Source organism: Apteryx mantelli, chromosome 10 (genome assembly GCF_036417845.1).
Source record: "Apteryx mantelli isolate bAptMan1 chromosome 10, bAptMan1.hap1, whole genome shotgun sequence".
NCBI lineage: Eukaryota > Metazoa > Chordata > Aves > Apterygiformes > Apterygidae > Apteryx > Apteryx mantelli.
This window is the reverse complement of record NC_089987.1, coordinates 9,992,394-10,010,864: the sequence shown is the minus strand read 5'-3', so window position 1 is coordinate 10,010,864 and position 18,471 is coordinate 9,992,394. Positions and strand designations below refer to the sequence as shown.

The following is an 18,471-nucleotide window of genomic DNA, read 5'->3' as shown; positions in this document are numbered from 1 at the left end:
CCAAAAAAAAAAAAAATCTTGTTAGGAGATTTGATTTAAAGTGCCACTGTGTCAAATCTATTTGGTGCTTTGGAACTGTTGAATGGATGTTTTTTGGAGTTTTCTTGTAATTATAATTGGACTTTGAAACAGACTTCTGTAAATACAGCACTTGTTTTTCTTTTGCCTTTTCTTCCAGTTTCGAAGATTATACAGTTAATAGAACTTTGCTGTTGAAAATATATTCAACTGTAGCAGAAAATAATAAACAATGTAATGTACAATAAAGTAGGTAATACCTGTTACCTATATATCAAAATTTATCAGTTAAGCTATACCCCATGCTATTTATATTAACAATGAATTCATTCAGCAGTCTTAAATAATGTTTGTCATGAAAGTTCATATCTGGAGGAGTTTCTCTCTCCTTCCCTGATGTTAATATGAAGATTTATTTGCTTAAAATAATGATCAGTACTATCAAAAATATTGATTTGTAACTTCTGATGGCTGTTTAAATGCTGTGTAACTGGCAAATGGAGCCCTTATTTGACAGTTAATTATTAGGTATGTAGGCACTTCACTGACTGGTGCTCAGGTTCATATACAGAAAAAAGGCTTGAATAGTGTAGCAGGTCAGGCTGAAGACTGGTAATATCTATTACCAGCTATATTTGCAACTCCGAAAATCAAAAGCAGATCTTGAAAAAATTAGACCATGGGGATATGTAAGAGCATATTTTGATAAATATGAACCTAAGCAACTTCAAATGTCTTGAGCAAAAAGGAAATTGAGCTGCAAATTCATCTGTAAAGATCTTGACGTCACTTGAGCTAATTATCAAAATGAGAAAGTTTATTCAGTTTCTGTCGTTCTTATTCATTCAAATGAGTTGTGAATTAATTCAAAAAGATCCTCTATGAAAAGAAAAACAGAATTTGCTTGCAAATTAGCATATTTTAAAATGCCGTGTGTACTTCATAGTAAATTGCATAAATATCTTGTATGTGCAGCATGTTTAATAAACCAACTGCTTTGTATATTAACTTCTCTGTCATCACATAGAGCGTACTGCACTTCATAGAGCTTATTTTAACAAAACTCACTTTCCAGGAATGTGTGTTTATTGAACATACATCACAAATTTTTTTAAAATGAGTCAATCAATATATCTGCAGTTAGAATTGGCTGTAGAAACCACATGGTTTTATATCTTCCTTTGAGGGAGTTAGTGTGAAATAAGTCTTTATGTAATATTGCATGTAAGATTCCGGCAATGTCTATTTATTTCTCCTGAACGCTTTTACCAGCAACTTTCGAATTTGCTGTGTGCTGCTGAACAACTTTTTGCCAGTAAAATTTGTTTGCTTTAATGGCAGTGTAAAGTGAGCATAAAATGGAGGATTGGTATAGCTGAGGCATCTTTAACAGTAAGATATTGCAAAAAATTACTGATTTGGATGTACGTAAACTTATTTTAAATAGTATCAACCCAAATTATAGAGGCTATTTTGCAGTAGCTTTTCTTAGAAATTCTCAATTAGTATACTTGGAAGATCTAGGTAATCTAGCCTGATTTCCTAGGAGCATTCACTTAGTAGCCATATAAGAGTATATCAAGATATCAAGGGAGTATCAGAAATACAGTGTCTACATCAGTACATAACAGTACTTCTTTTGCTTTCAATCATGTTAACTACGTATTTGTTACTTTTATGGCAACATACAGATAGAGAGCATTCTTAATTGCTTAATTTAAATGCAAGAAAGGTAAAGGATTCTCTTCACCTCATACGGAGCAATTCAGTACATTTCATTTTGTTTCAGTGTCATTTATACAGAATGTCTCTACTCACTACCCCATTTTATGAAACAACTATAAATGGACTTCTTATAGGCAGAGGCACCTCTTGCCTCTTTTTTTTCCTTCAAATGTCTTATCCTAGATATATTTTCCCTACTACAGTGGTAGTTCCACTTACTAAAATAATCTTTTCCCTTCTCCATCATAATGATAACAATACTAATTTTCTAATATGCCTTTAGAGCACTTGGAAATGTTCAAAGCACATCTTATTGGCTAATGATATCTGCAGCTGTTACTTTTTTCCCTACAGTATGTCTTGTATTGGATAATATTCCCAGAACAGATTTTTCCATAGAACTTTGTTTATTCAGGAGGTAACGAAAAAGATGTGAAGGAATATTGATATGGCCTCCAGCATTTTAGTTATGGGAACATTCTTGTAAGTCTGTTAAGGAAAAAGCTACTTATTAACTCTGTCCTTGGCGTATACATACTCTTTAATTGCTAGTCTTTAAACTCTCTTTGGGCTACTGGGATAGTTTATAGGCTAGACTTTAATTTTCTTTTATTATGGTACCAAAGTTTCATTGGATTTCAAAGGAACTTTTTCATTCTTTGCAGCCAGAGCTGAAGTACTGGATAAGTGGCAGCAGAAAACTTACATCTGCATTGTCATCGTAGTCTCGTTAAGTGGCGTTTCAGATGTGTGGAATATGCTACGTAAGTTGGCAACAAGTTTCCAGTGGGTGAAGGTGAGTAGTACATCTGACAATATGATCTTCTGAGCGATGTCAGATACGTATAGCTAGTCTCTTGTTTCTGCGCTGTCTCTGATATATGTACAATATAAGGAAGTTTCTGCAGTAAGTAATCCCATGCTTGATGTGCTCTATAAGCCAGTTTTTCTCATCCAGTTTCGTAGAGTGTATCCATCGGTCTTAATTGTCGCTCAGGGGAGCTGATGCTGTAGGACCCTGGCCATTCTGCTATGCCTAGAAAGCGTGGTTTGAGAAGCTGCATTTTTTCGATCACACTCATTTAATGTCTTGTTTAAAACATCAGAGAACCCCTTGAAAACTCAGAAATGTAGCATTTATGAGGAGGAATGCAAGAAACTTTCTAATAGGTAGGCTTGTAACTTTATTTTATCGGTCAAAAAGATTCATACTTTTCTTATTCTAAGCCTATGCGAATGAGTTATTAATTCCAAATTTGTTTTATCTCACCAACAATGTTTTGTGTAACCACAGAGCTTCAAAGAATGCTCAGACTGGTGTTAGAAAATGAGTTTAGTGGTGACTTTTAGGCTTCAGAGAAGGCAGCTGCAGAAGGTGTGGAAATAGGGCACTACTGGAAACCCTAAACCTGAAAAGGCTATATATGCTGCTGCGATAGCCTTTAATTTTTCATATCCTCTTTGACTTTCTATTGTGCTATTACTGAAACCAGTGATTCCTCAGAGGTGAGAATTTGCCATCTATAGAAGTATCCTTGCTTTTCTAAAATTAACAGGGAAACAGATTAAATGTAATAGATAATAATAGATATGTAAATACTGTCATCTTTACAGAGTCAAATGCATGATCTCATCTGAATTTTCTAAGATAAAGAGTACAAAGCCAGGATATTAAAGCTCTTTGTCTAGCTGACTCATTCACAGGTTTTGCATTCTGTGCATTCAAGTCCTGCTTGACAGATGCTTCACTTCTGTGGAAATGTCCTTGAATGATAATCCTATTTCTGGCAGCCAAACGGGCTGTGTACCACAACATCCTTGCCACCAGCTATACAGGTAGACTGCAGCGATGAGTATCAGGCTCCAGCATAGTGTATTTGACAGTGAAACCAACAGCACTCTGTTTAGAAAGTTGGGATATCTGCAAGCTCCTTTGCTTCTTAGCTGCAAAGAGCTCTAGCTCAGCATGTGAGATTCTTATTCCATCATTCACTCAACTCAAGGGCCAAATTTTGCAGGCAGTGCTCAGTTCTTGTTCAGACACAGCTTGTCAGCAGTGAATGAGGTTAAAGGAAGTTTGGGTTGATGGAAGACTTCCTGACTGGGTATCAAGTTCCTATGTAGGTTTCAAAAAGACACAGCAAAAGTTAAATTAGTTATGTCTTCTCTTTGACTGAGTGTCCCCTCCATGCACAGTTATGTAACTATTGTTGCGTCTGTTTTACTTTGCCTGTTCTGGCACTCATTCTTGTATCTCTCTTCACGGTTTAGTTCAGGCCTAGTTCTACTCTTCTGGTTCTTGACTTTGGAGCTACACTTCCAATTTTAACAAATTAAAGGACTGTAAGGTATAGCCTTCAAGGAAAACTTGAAAATTCACCACTCTCATGAGATAAGTGAATCTAACAAACCAGGTCCCTACTCAAGCTTTCTTCATGTCTAATTTTAGGAGCTGTCAGGTCTATTTTTATAGACTCTTTTACATTTCAGAGTTAGAGGAAATCATCTTTGAAAGAAAGCTTCCCGCAGAGTGACTGTAGGGTGTTCACTCTGGTTGGGATGTGAAGTGCCTCCTTGCAAAGAGGAGGAACAAGCACTGCTTTTGTTGATTATCATGTAAACCTGGGCATCCATATGCTTCTTAAATTCTCTTCTCTTCTTTTGAAGGATTTTTTTTCTCTTAAATTGTTTCCAGCTGTGCCTGTTCAGGAATGCAAATTTCCTGTTATAGTATCTACATAATCAAACAGTTGACAAGGTAAATATTCATGTTTAACTATTGTTAATGGAACAAAGAACAACAGTGCAGAGAGAAAGGCACTACTGGGCTTATTTGGAGCTATAACATGGGCTAGGCTACTCATTTGAACTAAAGATGGCTAGAATTTCATTAAGTAGCTGTATCCTGATGAGAGATTTCCTCCTTATGTTTATTGGAATATTTATGTTTGATGGAATATATACACCTAAATTCTAAAGGGAGTGACAGGAGGCACAACTGATAAGTTTCTTTTCAGATACATTACTTTTAAAAGCATTATATATGAATAAAGGGTCAACCCATGGGACCTCAAATAGGGAATGCTGGCATAATTAAAGACCAAATAGGGCTGAGAAACTTGGTTTCCCTTATTGGATAGATAAATTCAGGCTTGTAAGATGTATAAATTGCCTCATTCAGGTACAACATCCTTTTTATAATTTGTTTTTAATTCTCACATAGTAAACTTACATTGGAACAGGAAAAACATGCTGTTACTGGCATACAAAGTAGATCATGCAAGGAAATCGTCATATAGCTTTGTTTCTGCACAAATGCCATGTGAAGAGAAACTTAATTTTCAGTTACTTAGAATCACCCTGTCTTATTACAATGCTAGCACATGTAATGAGGCCTTCATAGCTGAACAGAGTTAAATTTTCAGGTACCTGCTTTGACCTATTTTACACATCTCACTTCATTTCTGTACATGTAGTCATTTATATAGGTTTTAAGACCAGAATTTTTGAATTTTCAACTTAAACCCACAGCTTTTCCACAGTGAGGTAGAAGAGAGTTTGATATTCTGTGTAGCAAAAAATTGTAAATGGGGAAAAGACACACCCAAGCTTGTACCTCTAGTTTAAATTTGTACACCAAAGGAAACAAGCTGTCAGAATTTAGTTTTCTATATTCAGTACCTGAAGAGAAACCTTAATTGCATAAATAAACAGTATTTCTGAGGCATTTGCTTATTGTGTACATTGTAGGTGAATATTAGTAGTCTAAATGAAAGAGACTCATACATGAGTACAACCTCTTTGACTTTAGTGGAATGACACTGCAAAGTGCATCAAATCCATGGGTGAAATGTTAAGAACAATTTGCTTATGTCAGTCTCATTGCACATACTCAGTTTCATAAGCTGGAGTATGAATTTGCTACCTTGGCTTTGTTGGTGCTGGTTCTCATCATTGCTTGAACATTGAGAACTGGTTGAGCTAAAACACCACTGGAAATATTGTTAGAATAGCTATAAGACATATATCCTGTTCAAACCAAAGACGAATCATTATTTTCTTATAAATCAACTAGACTTCTATAAGACAGTAAGTGGGAAAAATATGTTCATGCAGCACTAGATCTTATAATCTCAATACCTCATAATATGGATGTTTTAAATTTTCCTATCAGCTTTTTAATAGAAAATTATTTCTGGGAATTGAAAGAATCTGATTGAAAGAATATTGATTTTGTTGAAATGTGTAATTTGTTATTCGGAACAACCAATTTGGAACTGAATTGAAATTCAGATCTTATTGACCCAAAGTTGGTTTCAGCTCAAGTGCTGAAACAACTGGTTCATCAAATAGTCATTTCTGTGTTTTCCCAGCCTTTTGGGGACTGTACCTGGGCTGCAATATGCTCTGGCCAGTAGGCTGGAAAGCCATGGCTGGGCTGTGCCACGAGAAACTCCTGAGCTTCCCACAAGGCATGAGAGTTGCTAAGCAAAAGTAGAGACTGCACGGCACAAAATGAGCAGACTGGCCATAAGAGGAAAAAAAGACATGGAAAGATTGGTACATTGACTAAAAAAAAAACCCCAAATCCAAGACCTTGAGAATCAGAACAAAGTAAAAAAAGTTGGTTTTAATTGTGAAATATGTGTTCTAGTGAACACATATGTCTAATGTTTCTGATGAAGTTTCACTAGTTATTTTAAAGGTGAGAAGTGTGAACCAAAAATCAAGTCTTTCAGAAACAATTTTGATGGAAATTTTTGAACTACCAATGAAATGAAATTATTGCATAAAATATTGAGAAAAGTGATGTCAGCCTTAACTATAGTAAGTATTCTTTATAGTAGCTCTCTTTGGGCTTTCATAGTAATAGTAATAAAAAATAATAATAATAATAATAATGCAATTATCTAGTTAAAAACATTCACCATAATGCCTCCAAGAACAAGCACATGCATCCAGGGCTAGAAAAAATAAACGTAAGAAAAAACTAAATTAAAAGTATTATTCTTGCATATATAGTGCAGATACATTCTTGCATATGTAGTACATATAAAAAGACTACTGGGTACTCAGCCCTTCAGGGTTTCATATACAACAAAAACTGTCTTTAATTCTACTCAGAAGTTAATTTGCTCTCTCAAACATGCACTTATTCTGTATGCTATAAAAGAAAACATTTACTGTGTTTAATTCATCCGAGACATTTAACCAAAACAATTACTGCATGGTTAGTCACAGTTGAAGAACAACTTCTTAAAAATATACTCACTATCTTTCAGGAATACATGCTAATAAAATCATGCAAACATATGTGATTTATGTAGCTTTACTAATCTGTATAAACACTAATAAAGTCACACTAGTTGTGACTGGTAAAATCTAATATAATGCATAGGATTTTCCCACTTTATTCCTGACAACCTGCATTTGCAATCATTCAGTTACTTTATTTTAAAATGGCTTTTCAATTATATTCTGGTGCTGTAGGGGAAAGCCTTTTGACAAAGGCATGACATAAACCATTTATATTGCAGCTCCATCATGGTTCCCATAGCTAAACTAGACTGGACAGTTCATTAAAAAGAAAAATTAATAGTACAAGGTTGCAGGGAAACAATAACAGATTATAACTGGCCTGTGGCAGCCCACTGAATTCATGTAGTAGAATAAAAATGATTCCCCTGTCTCGTAAATGAAGGTTTCTTCCAGGGTTTTAGGCAAAGTCTATACTTCTACTCCTTTACAGGAAAAAGCTGTACTCTTTCTTGTCCATAAAAGTAATATTTTGTAATTCCTACAGAAGATTGATATGTACTCTTTGGGATGGAAAGCACATATTTCATTATACTTTGAATGCATAATAACAAGCATAATATAAAAAACAATAGAATAAAGTACCCCAAACAGAGCTACATCAGAGAAAAAATTAACCTTCTGAGAGACTGGCAGAGGCATGGAGAGGGCAAAGTGAGGGCCGAGTCCGGACTCAATCCTGTCTTTTCTTGGCTAAGGTAGTAAGTGCTCTAGATCAGTCTAAGACTACTATCCTTCAGTGCAAAGCAAGGACAAAGGATTTGTGATTCAACAGTCTTTCTCTTAGGTCCATTGCAGATCCCTGTGCAACATTGTATGTGATTTATCTCTTGCTTAAGGTTGTTCTTAAAGGTATAACCAAGTCCTAATGGCATCTTTCTAGATGTTGCTACATATTTTCCTAATTTCCTCAGAGTTTCATGGTTCACTTTTTCTGTATAATACTGGTATGCGTGGCAAGTACACAGACTCATACTTTAATGCTGAAATCTGAGTTTTATTATAGCAGTGCTATAAATTCTTGTCTCAAAAGATGTTTCAAACAATATAGGCTCTGCGATGCATTAACTGTTTCTTTTGGCCAGTAGCCAAAACCTTCTAATGAATTCAGTGGATAAGAGGAGAGGCCAGAACATAGGAAGTGTGAGCCAATATAATGTTTGGAAATGAAATACAGGACTGAGCCTCTTGGGTATTCTCTGGTTCTGTTTATGAACACAATCTCCTCTTACAAACAACAGCCTAAAATACCAAAGGGTGATGATTCTGGGGTCTGATCCCAGAAAAACTGTACTTTTACAGTTTTGTACCTAATATTACCAGAGAATCTTGGGTATTGTTTGGCTTCTCATCCTCCCTTCTCTCCCCCCAAAAAGAAAAACAGATTATGTAACGTTGAAAGTCTGGTCGCTCTGAAAGGCCTCCAAGCTATCTTGGCGTAGTTTCATGCTATAAGCTATATTTTGTGAAATGCGGCTGTACTGAAGCAAAAGCAACCAACCAACCAAAAGCCTCTCCTTAGACCTCCGGAGTTATTTTCATACTTTCACTGCAGGCAACATGTGTGAATTGCAGTATGTTGGCAAGAAGAGCACTTCGTTTTTGAAGTGAATGGATTTGTACAAACATGTAGGACTCACTAATGAGTTGTTCATTTCAAGATTGGAAACTATCTCTATTTCAAGTGTTTGGATACTAACTGCAAACTTCACTACTGTACATGTTAAAAGGTACCACTTCTATCTTCTCTCCCTCTCTGCCCTACACGAGACACAGGAAAGAACAACACCATCACAGCGAAGAGTCTTTCAATGAATTACAATGAGTCACTCCAAGGAAAGCTCAACAAAGACTGTGTTGTGCTACTTCACAGTAAAGCTAGTGACCCGGTGCTTACTGCTACTTCGCTGCATTCTTGCAGGATAAACAAAATAATACAATACTTGTGTATTCAAGAAACCTAGCGTAAAATGGAATGACCCTTTTTTTTTCCCTTGTAGATCTGTAGCAATTTGATTTGCTTAAAAAGTGCTTTCAGATAAGAAATATAAAGATGAGTTAAATATTTAAATGGAAAAACTTCTCAGTAAAGAATAGTATGCTAATGGCTTTTTAAAAACTGTCACAAAACAACTCTCCTAAACAGAGAATGGTGCTCTCTTGGCCCTCATTATCCAGGTTAAACTCCTCTTCCTCACCCCCTGTTAATTCCTTCCAGTGCAGACTTCATTTTCATTAATGTAAGTGAGCTCACATATGGCTGGCAGTATCATCCTTTGTCCTGCTGAACTGCTTTGCCTGTGAGCTGTTACCAGCTTGTTGCCTCCAAGTTACAGACTAAATTGCTTGAATCAGTTTATTACACTGCACTTTATTTAGGCCAAAGGAAAAAAACTTATATGCAAAGCCAAGAATTTATTATTAGTCTAGTTAAAACCTTAGCAGTCTAACCAAAGAACTGTTAGTCCAGTTATATGGTGCATATGATATATGGCTAAAACTGTTGCACACGAACTTTCTAGTATCTACCCTTTCCGTGGGGTTCTGCTCCTCCGCTGCATCTCTCTGGATGATGTCTTCGGTGGGGGACCCAAGGCATTGGCATCCCCAGAGGAGCACGATGACGATGATGGTTTCTTCCTCCTCCTCCTAGAATCCACCTGGAGCCATTTCTGTATGTTTGTTAACACACTCTGCACCTTGCTCTGTCTTCACTGCTCTTCAGTTCCGCATTACATCTGATTTTACTATATAAGGTGTGTTTTTACATATATTGAATAGTTTGCCCATTGTTCTCTTTGTTATTCCTAAAATTGGTTTGGAGCAGCTTCAAAAGTTGCATTCTTCTGATGGCCAGGAAATGACCATTGGCTGTGGGGCCTCCAGTGTCATCTTGTACCTGGACTTTCAAAGCTTCTCATGTCATCCACATGCCCATACTACCCTCTGCTGCATTTTATTCTAGGGTCATAGATAGTTCATTCTACACAGAATAACTACTTGTTATTGCCATCTATTCGTAACGAATATATATATAATAACCAGTATTACATCACAAAGTCATACAAAGCTAAGCAAAAAGCCAAAACAAATTAGACAATAGTCATCTGGTCCTTAGATAACCTGTTACAGCCAAACAAGCTAAATAAAACCAAGCCCCAGGCAGGTGGAAAGAAGTCCAGACAAAGCCTGACAGGTCCTGAGGCCCGTGTTGTTAGCTTAACGCAAAGCCTTTGGCCTGTTGTAAGCAATAACAACACCAGAATTACTGGGTTACACGGCTCTGAAAATTTAAAGCGTTTGTGTTGCTTACACATGGAAATATCTTTAATCTATTTAATTAAACCCCATTAATAGATAGGCATTTAGTAAACATTTGTATTTGCTGTCTCATTCTTATATAATCATTTGTGTTGGTGTGTTACAGTTGGGTTTAGTTACAGTAGTGTTTACAGGTAGCATAATACAGCATATATGCCCGCACATGACATACAAAATGAGTTCTTATTGCTTATACATTTATCATTCTTTGACTCCAATGTTAAGCTCACTCACAGAAGCTTAAACCTGAAGGGGTCCACAAAATATGCGCAAAGAGTTTGAAAAAATCACATTGCATTTTTTAAGGCAATGCTTACCCTGACAGCCATTCCATTTAAACAAGAGATACGGCTGTCTGTTCAGAAAGATGTTCCCAGTTCTTGGATGAATCCCCAGATCCAGTTTCTCCAGCTGGTTCCTGGCTTCTGCTTTATTCTCTCTGACCATTGGATTTCCAGGAAGCTATTTTGTGATCGTAGGTGAAGGACAAATAGTACCAAATCATTCTTTTTTTCTTTTTCCTCACTCTTGTGAGTTTCTGAGCTCAAAACACTGTCTTTTCATCTTTTGAGTGGCAAAGAAGTACAGGGTTAGCATCTAGAAGGGGACTGTATCGTTATCCTTGGATGTGATATTGTAAAGACACCATAAAGAAATTCAAATACTAATCCATACTGTTTAATCTTTAGCCTCTGAGATTATCCTCATACTATTTACCAAAGGGATTTAAAGCAAAAAGGAAAATGGGAGTGTTCAGCATTATACACACAGAAAAGCCAATACCCACTGAAGTTTTGCATCAGCTTTTACAGGAGGAAAAACTCCAGGTTGTCTGTAATGTGAGCAAAACCAGCAAGCATCAATATTGCATTAAAGTCCTGTGAAGTCTGAGATACTAGACCAGCCCAGAGAACAAGGTGCGGAGGGTTGTGCCACAGGTTTCATAGCACATATATGGTCGGTTTCCACAAATAATAGGAGAATCTTTAACCAAGTTTAAAAACCTGAGGAAAAACATAATTAAGTTCATGGTATACTTGACACATTGCAACAAACCATTTTAGCCTGACTTGTAAGCAGGAGGAGAAGTATGGATGAAACATAGTTACCTATTAAGAAATTACTTGTGGGTCAGCCCAAGAACTGTAAAAGCATCTCATTTCGCTCTAGGATGATACAATTCATAGAGGTTAGAGGTGTTTGATGAATTGCCATGCTCCTTAATAGAGCTACGGTACACAGATCTCCAAAGCCTCATGCTCTTAGAAACATGATGTATGTGTACTTGCACGCAGAATGTCTTTTTATGCAATGCACTTACCCATTAGTCTTAGGCTTTCACTTGTCTTCATCTTGTCCACCACTCACTTGCCTCTAACGTAATTTGGACTTCTAGTTCACACTAGCTCTCTAGGGCTTAACACATGTGGTCTTTAAAAGCTTTCTATTGACTCACAACTTCCATTGTCTTTCTCTCTGCATTCCCAAGACTGTCAGCAGTCATTTTAGTTTGTTTCCTATTTCAACTGTCAGGTAGAAATTTCCTTTAAAAAAACTAAAAAGGTCCAACTTTTGTAAGTGCTCCATCCTTCTTCCAATAAATGTAACAAGCACAAATGTATTCAGAAAGATTTTGTTTGGTGACAGACTCTCTCATATCTCTTCACCCTAATAGTTCTTTTCCAGAAAAAAACATAATTACTCCAAGAGCAATTTATTTAATTACCATTATGGAAGACTTTTTAGTAAAAAGGAAATTGGTTGGATTGAAATAGCACTATCATCTCAGCAACTTTTTGAAAAGAACATTTTGGTAGAAAATATGCTGAACTTTAGTAGAGTATATTTTATGTGAAAAAGTTGCCTGATCTCATTCTTATAAATGAAGTTTCATTCTTCTTTTTATATATACATACAAGTTAATTCTTATTATTATTATTATTATTATTATTGGCCTCCATTTTTATTCTATGAATATAAATTCTTTCCCCTGTACTTGCCTCATATTAAGGTCATTCCATCCAAAAATCATAGTGTTCTTGATCCAGCAGTTATGCCAAGTGTCAGATTGTTTTCTTCTTCTTGCACAAGCTTGTTTTTAAGTAACACTTCACTGGTCTCCATTAGAGAGAAAACTCTCTCTTGTTGATCTGGAAGCTAAAGCTTTACCAGAGTGGCCATTCATTCACATATTCATTCACAGTCAAATAGTTTTATACTGTCCTGATGGTTAAAAAAGACATTGGTATAAATGATCGAGGGTGCAGATATATGCCATGGTTCCCGATTATTGCACCATTAAGGTGAAGACTAGCCTTTGACATGAGTGAAATTATGGCAAAAGCTAGAGCTCATATCTCCAAAACATATAATGAACTTTCAGAAATATATCATATTTGATTTATAGTTTCAGCCATGAATAACACTAATCTAATTAAAGAAATGCACATTTTTGACAATTTCACGTGTATGCCATTATGGGACAGTTCTTTCTAAAATTACAGCTTTTGTGCAAGAACAGCAATAGGTTCAAAGTATTTAAAATTTGCCTCTTCTGCTTTGTATCTTAGGGCCAGAGCATCATTCCAACTGTAGCAAGTTGATGCCTCAAAACTTATGTTAATGGTTTCTATCAGAAAAATAGAAATGTTTTGTCAAAATCATCTGTAACTACAGATCGGAAGTGGTGTCAGGCCATAATCTCCGGGATATGATATTGTTTCATGTGGTCAGTAAGAAATATATAATAAACAGGTCTAACATGGAATGAATTATGTCCATGCAAAATATATTGAATTATTTGCCCTTTTCTGGAAATGTACCACTCACATGAAAAACACATTTTAATTGCAAGTTGGCAAGCCTGTCTCTTTTGTACTGTTTATACGCTCAGCACCTGATGCTCTTGTTGCATTTTTTTTTAGTAGCATAATATTGGGAATTATGTTTTAGCCCTTACAGTTTTGGATCTAATCACATGTAACACTGAAACCACAGACAGCTCCTCTGATCTGTGCTCAGAGCAGGTCAGGCTGCCCAGGAAGCAGAAGGGAAGGTTGCATCTAATGAAGGTGGTGGGGTTTTTTTTAAGTAAATTAAGTGGAAATATTCCATGATGACTACTTAGAACATGACATTTCAAAAGATATTTGTGCAGATATTGTTAGAATTATAATCTTGTGATTTAATGGATTGTAACTAACATTTAAAGTTGCAATTTTAGCCCTTTCTCCTTTAGCCTCCCATTAGGTACTCAAACAGTGATGGTCTCCTTTATGATGACTATTGACATTGCATTAGGGATGTATTTGAATATTCCAATGTTATTGTCTCGTGCTATCAAGCCAGAATAAGTCTCTTCACAGACAGTCTCTGCCTGTGAAAAATTTAATTATTGATTCAATTGTTCATTCATAAAAATCTCAAACTGGCTTTTATGCACCAAACTTGACCAGTTAAGCAAACAGTCAGAAAGAATCTTGCATGTGCAGGGCTGAAGGACCTGAGCTCTTCCCTCTGCAATGCCAGGAACATCAAGAAAGGGAGGAGGCTCTTTGAGCAGAATTTTAGCCCTCACCTTTCTTTCCCTAGCAAATGTATCTGAGAATGAGAGAGAGAGAGAGAGAGAGAGAGAGAGAGAGAAATTCACTAACTTGTCAAGTTTTATAAAGATAAGCGTTACAGAAAATCTAATTATGTGAACCTCTCTAAATGAGAGTCACAATGGTTGCTAGACTTAAACAAACTGCTGTCTTTTCAAGGGGGCTTGCATGTGGCTCTGAAGTGGCGATCTTTTATCAGAAACTTTCTACTTGAGGGAGACCAAATTGAAGGGGATCAAGTAGTCTAGTAGAATTATATTCCAAGGGGCAAAACATTTTGTAGAGGGAGGCCTTGACCACATGAAGAAATTGATTGATTATACATTTAGCAGAATAACCTATTGTGCACTGCATTCTCCTTTCAGAAATTTTCTAGAAATAATTTCCTCTGTCATAAATCTTTTTTTTTTTGGAAGTAAAATAATTTTTTAAAATAATGTTTCATTGTTCTGGAAAAGTGAAATCATATAGGAAATTACATTCAAGTTACTTCTATATATAGGGAAAACTGCCACACACATTTCTGTGTGTGCATGGGGTATGCAAAGACTATGCAATATCCACTGTAGATATATATATGGTTTTACTACTCAATAGGACTTTTACCAGAAGAATCCAAAAGCTTTGGCACTGTAAAATATACTGTAGAGAAAGCTGATTCATAGCTTTCTTGCTACTCGGAGTTATATTTTGGTATTGGTCATGTAAAGGCCACACAAGGTTATGAACTATTTTCTTATATACTGAGATGCTACAAAGGTTTGAGGGTTCAACAGCACTGTTGAAGTTGCCTCCAGAAATGAAGCTGTAAGTAGAATATCACAGATGCAGTTCAGATTTCTGCATGGGTGGAGAATGTTGACCCTTCAGCATGAGGCAGTAAATCAGAAGAGCAATTGGTCATTTGCTGGAATTCTTTTTGGTTCGGTTTGGTGGCTGAATAGGCCTGCCTGTAGTCATGAATTTTTGGTAAAGTTTCAATTATCATTCTTTAAACTTGACTTTCTGTATCATATTTGGCATTAACCAAAAGGACCATCAGTCACAGCACAAGGGTGATTTTGTCATCCATAAGTATAAATTCCTAGTAAGAGAAAAAAAAAATATTCAGGATTGGCTTAGTGTGTGAACACAGCATTTAGTAGCTGGAAGTAACTTGACTTTACTTGTCATTTATTTTCCTCCTCAAGGTGTCATCTATAACCACTTACTTACGTAACAGCAAACTATATTGAAACTGGAGTGGACATAGGCTGCAGCTATAGCGGGTTTTGAATGTACAGGAAATTACAAGAATTCCGATTTGGCTGAGATGGGCAAGAACACAATTACTATTTAAAATAAGCTCTTCCAAGGGCTTAGTCATTATTTCAGATGACTCTATCGATCACCATGTTTTTTAATAAGACTACCTTTCTTATGCTGGTTGTTTTCTTGTAGAGTTTATGCTTAAAAACAAGACAGCCTCTGTCACATTTATCTTAAGTGGATCTCCCCAGGGCAGCAAGTAAACTGAAACTCCGTTTACAGACATTTTTCATTTCCAAGTCTTTTAATATCACTCTCTCAGGCCTATTTCTATGTCATTCAGTTCATAATGTGCTAAGTTGTCTTCCTACCTTTCTACTGCTTTGTGTGAGGTGCACCAAATGGCAATTTCACTCTTCTAGAATGAGTACAAACTAAACCAAAGTCTGGTGAAAATGATTTCAGAGGTGGATACTGAAGGAAATAACACATCATATTAGTCAGGATGCTTATTTTTCCTCCTCTTTGCTGCAAAATGACTTCTATTTTCAAAGAGCCATCATTTTATGTTTTAGTCTATGACTTCCTTATATTGAATCTCAAAGCTGTTACAGAAGAATATGGCTACATTTCAAAAGCTATTCTTAGGAACAGCTGGGGATTATTGGCTTTAAACATCTCAGTAATCCAATACAGTGCTATAAAGCATAATTTAAAAATGCAAAGGATTAAGATTTCCTTTCCTAATGAACTCAGAGTAGGATTCTACAAAAGTTATTTAGCATTTTTTAAGGTAACTTTTATAGCTGAAAATGAAAATCCCCTATTCTGTAATGATTTTATTTATATATTTAGCACAAATAAACCTTGCCATGACCTAGAACCCCTGGGCAGTAGGATAGCCCTAGATATCCCCTAGACACCCCCTAGAAACCCCTAGGCATTTGCATGCCACATGTAGAATTATACAAATGCCTAATTTGCTGCAAAACTGCAGCCTAGATGATAACCATTTACAAGGGCCTCATGCTCCCATGCAAGACAATGCAACATGAATTGGAGGAGTATGAGGTCGTCTTTGTTAAGTGGAATACCTAACAGATTTTCTCCCCCCAAATATCTCTAAATATGAAAAATTTCCTTTTCTGGACAAAATACTTTGTCTCATAAGACTAATAATGTTTTGTGAATGACACAAGAGACTATATCAATTTGCATTAAGATTAGGATGATTTAATGTTCACTCCAGTGAAAACTGAACTAAAGTTCAACAGGAAGGAAGATTCAGTACTTCAGAAGGGCTCACAGGGAGATGTTGGTGATCTGTTTCAGAATTACACTTTTGGAAAAATGGGATTTACCAGTTACGTATAGAGCATGAAAATCTTTTTCTCTATCAGAGATCAGGCCTTTTGTCATTTAAGTGAAATGTTTTACATTAGACTACTGCATATTGGCCTTTAATGCCTGATTCCAAGTAGTTACTTGTATATGTACGTGACTCGTCTCATGGGATTAGTCATATTCATAAAGTCAGTTTGCTGGGTTTGGAGTCCTGTAGTTTTTCATTTTCCTATTTAGTATGTGAGGATTAAGAGCCATGATTGGGCACTTAGCAGTGGACCTCTGCTGGTGCGTGAACAAATGCAGCCCTGGGAACAGGGCTTCATTTGAGGAAGCAAAATCCATCTCCTGATGGGATTATTTCCTGAATGGAAAGACATACACAAAGCCATCAACTGCTGCTGTGCCCTGAGAGTTGAAAAAAAGAAAAAAAAGCTGTTATTGTCTCATCCTCCACTTCATCTCGTTGCATTTAAAGTAGACCTTGGGAATGATGATATGACAGTATTGCACCATTCTCAATTCTACATATCACGTAGGCAGCTACATTGTGGAAAAGACTCTAGTTCCAGCAGAGAAACACAATAATCCTGATTCTAATCCTGTCCAGCTTCGGGGAAAGAAAGAGTATGGCATGTTTCAGAACTGAAGGACTTGCTTTTAGAACTGAATTTTCTGTGTGTATCATGCAAACTAGATATGCCATATAGCAGATCTGATACTTTGCATACCATTATTTAATGCAAATAAAATGAGATATGACTTTTTCCCCCCCACAAGAATGCTGTACAGTTAGTTTTTCTATGGTAAAAAGAGGTTGGTCTGATAATGTAATGTAGTTTAAAAGCCAAAAGTCATTGAGAGAATTAAGTTATTCTGACTATTTTCTTTTGTTTCATAAATAAAAGGAACCAGGCTATTTTCGTACCTTTTTGTAATGTTTTCTTGAAATAAGTCAAAGGGGAGAACAAAGTTTTGTTAAATTGGGAAAAATTAAATTAAAACCGCGTATTAGGTTATCAAGATGGGTGAAACTAACTGGGTAGGACTGAGTAGTTTTCTGCAGCAAGAACTGTCCTCCTTCAAAATGTTTTCCTATTACTTATATGAATGTCTTGAAATATTTATGAAAAGGGCATCAGGTATGTGAATACGGCAAACTAAGAAAGAATAAAAATACATGGCAGTGACTCTTGCCTTCCTACTGCTATACATGCATTCACCAATTGCACACTTGCATGTGTAACTATTCTGTGTCCCTCATTTAATCTCTTTTTTTAAAAAGTCCCAAAGTAGTTAAATTCATGATATGCCCTGAAGATTAAGCAGTATGGGCTCAGTGGGACTCGGCTGATTATTTGATCTGGAAATCTCTTTCTTAGCTTCTTTCAAAGTGAGCTGCTCATTTTTCATGACCCCTGTTACAGTTTTGAAGGAAGAAAGAGTCTCTTAGCTACCCAGTTGTGTTAAACCATGGCGTAGGAGCCCTAAGTGAGAGGCTGCTCAAAACAGCCCTGGCCCGAGAGCAAAGATCAGGGTTCCTGCTCACTTTGCGATGCCGATAACGTGGAGGGAGGCCCCCGCGACAGGTGCCCCCAGCGAGGGGCACAGCCGACTGCGCCAGCTGCTCCGTCCTTACGGCCCGGCTCCGCGCCTGCCGCACCCGTTCTTAACTCCACAGCTCATGCGGTCCAATATTTATTCTGTCATTAAAAAACTATTCATTTACTCATCTGTCGATAAAGTTATAGTAAAAGACATCATTCATCTTTTCAGCTAATTCTAATTACAGCTAAAATCTCATTTGGATTGTGAGTTTGCCATATTTACTTGATATTCTTGCAAAACATTTCAGAACATAATCATCCTTCATTATATTGCCACACTGTGCTCTTGA

The 18,471-nt window shown here is 36.5% G+C and overlaps 1 protein-coding gene across 2 annotated transcripts in view; it reads left to right on the top strand.

Annotated features, from left to right (window-relative positions):
- Positions 1 to 18,471, top strand: part of CDH11 (cadherin 11) — an 83,129-nt gene that overhangs the window by 39,287 nt on the left and 25,371 nt on the right. Inside the window, exon 2 of one of the 2 annotated variants that reach the window (XM_067302461.1) lies at positions 2,409 to 2,539. The gene's annotated coding sequence lies outside the window, so the exon portion shown is untranslated. Of the gene's footprint in view, positions 1 to 2,408; positions 2,540 to 4,483; positions 4,502 to 18,471 lie in introns of those variants that run through there. The other variant, XM_013941156.2, reaches the window with a different exon arrangement.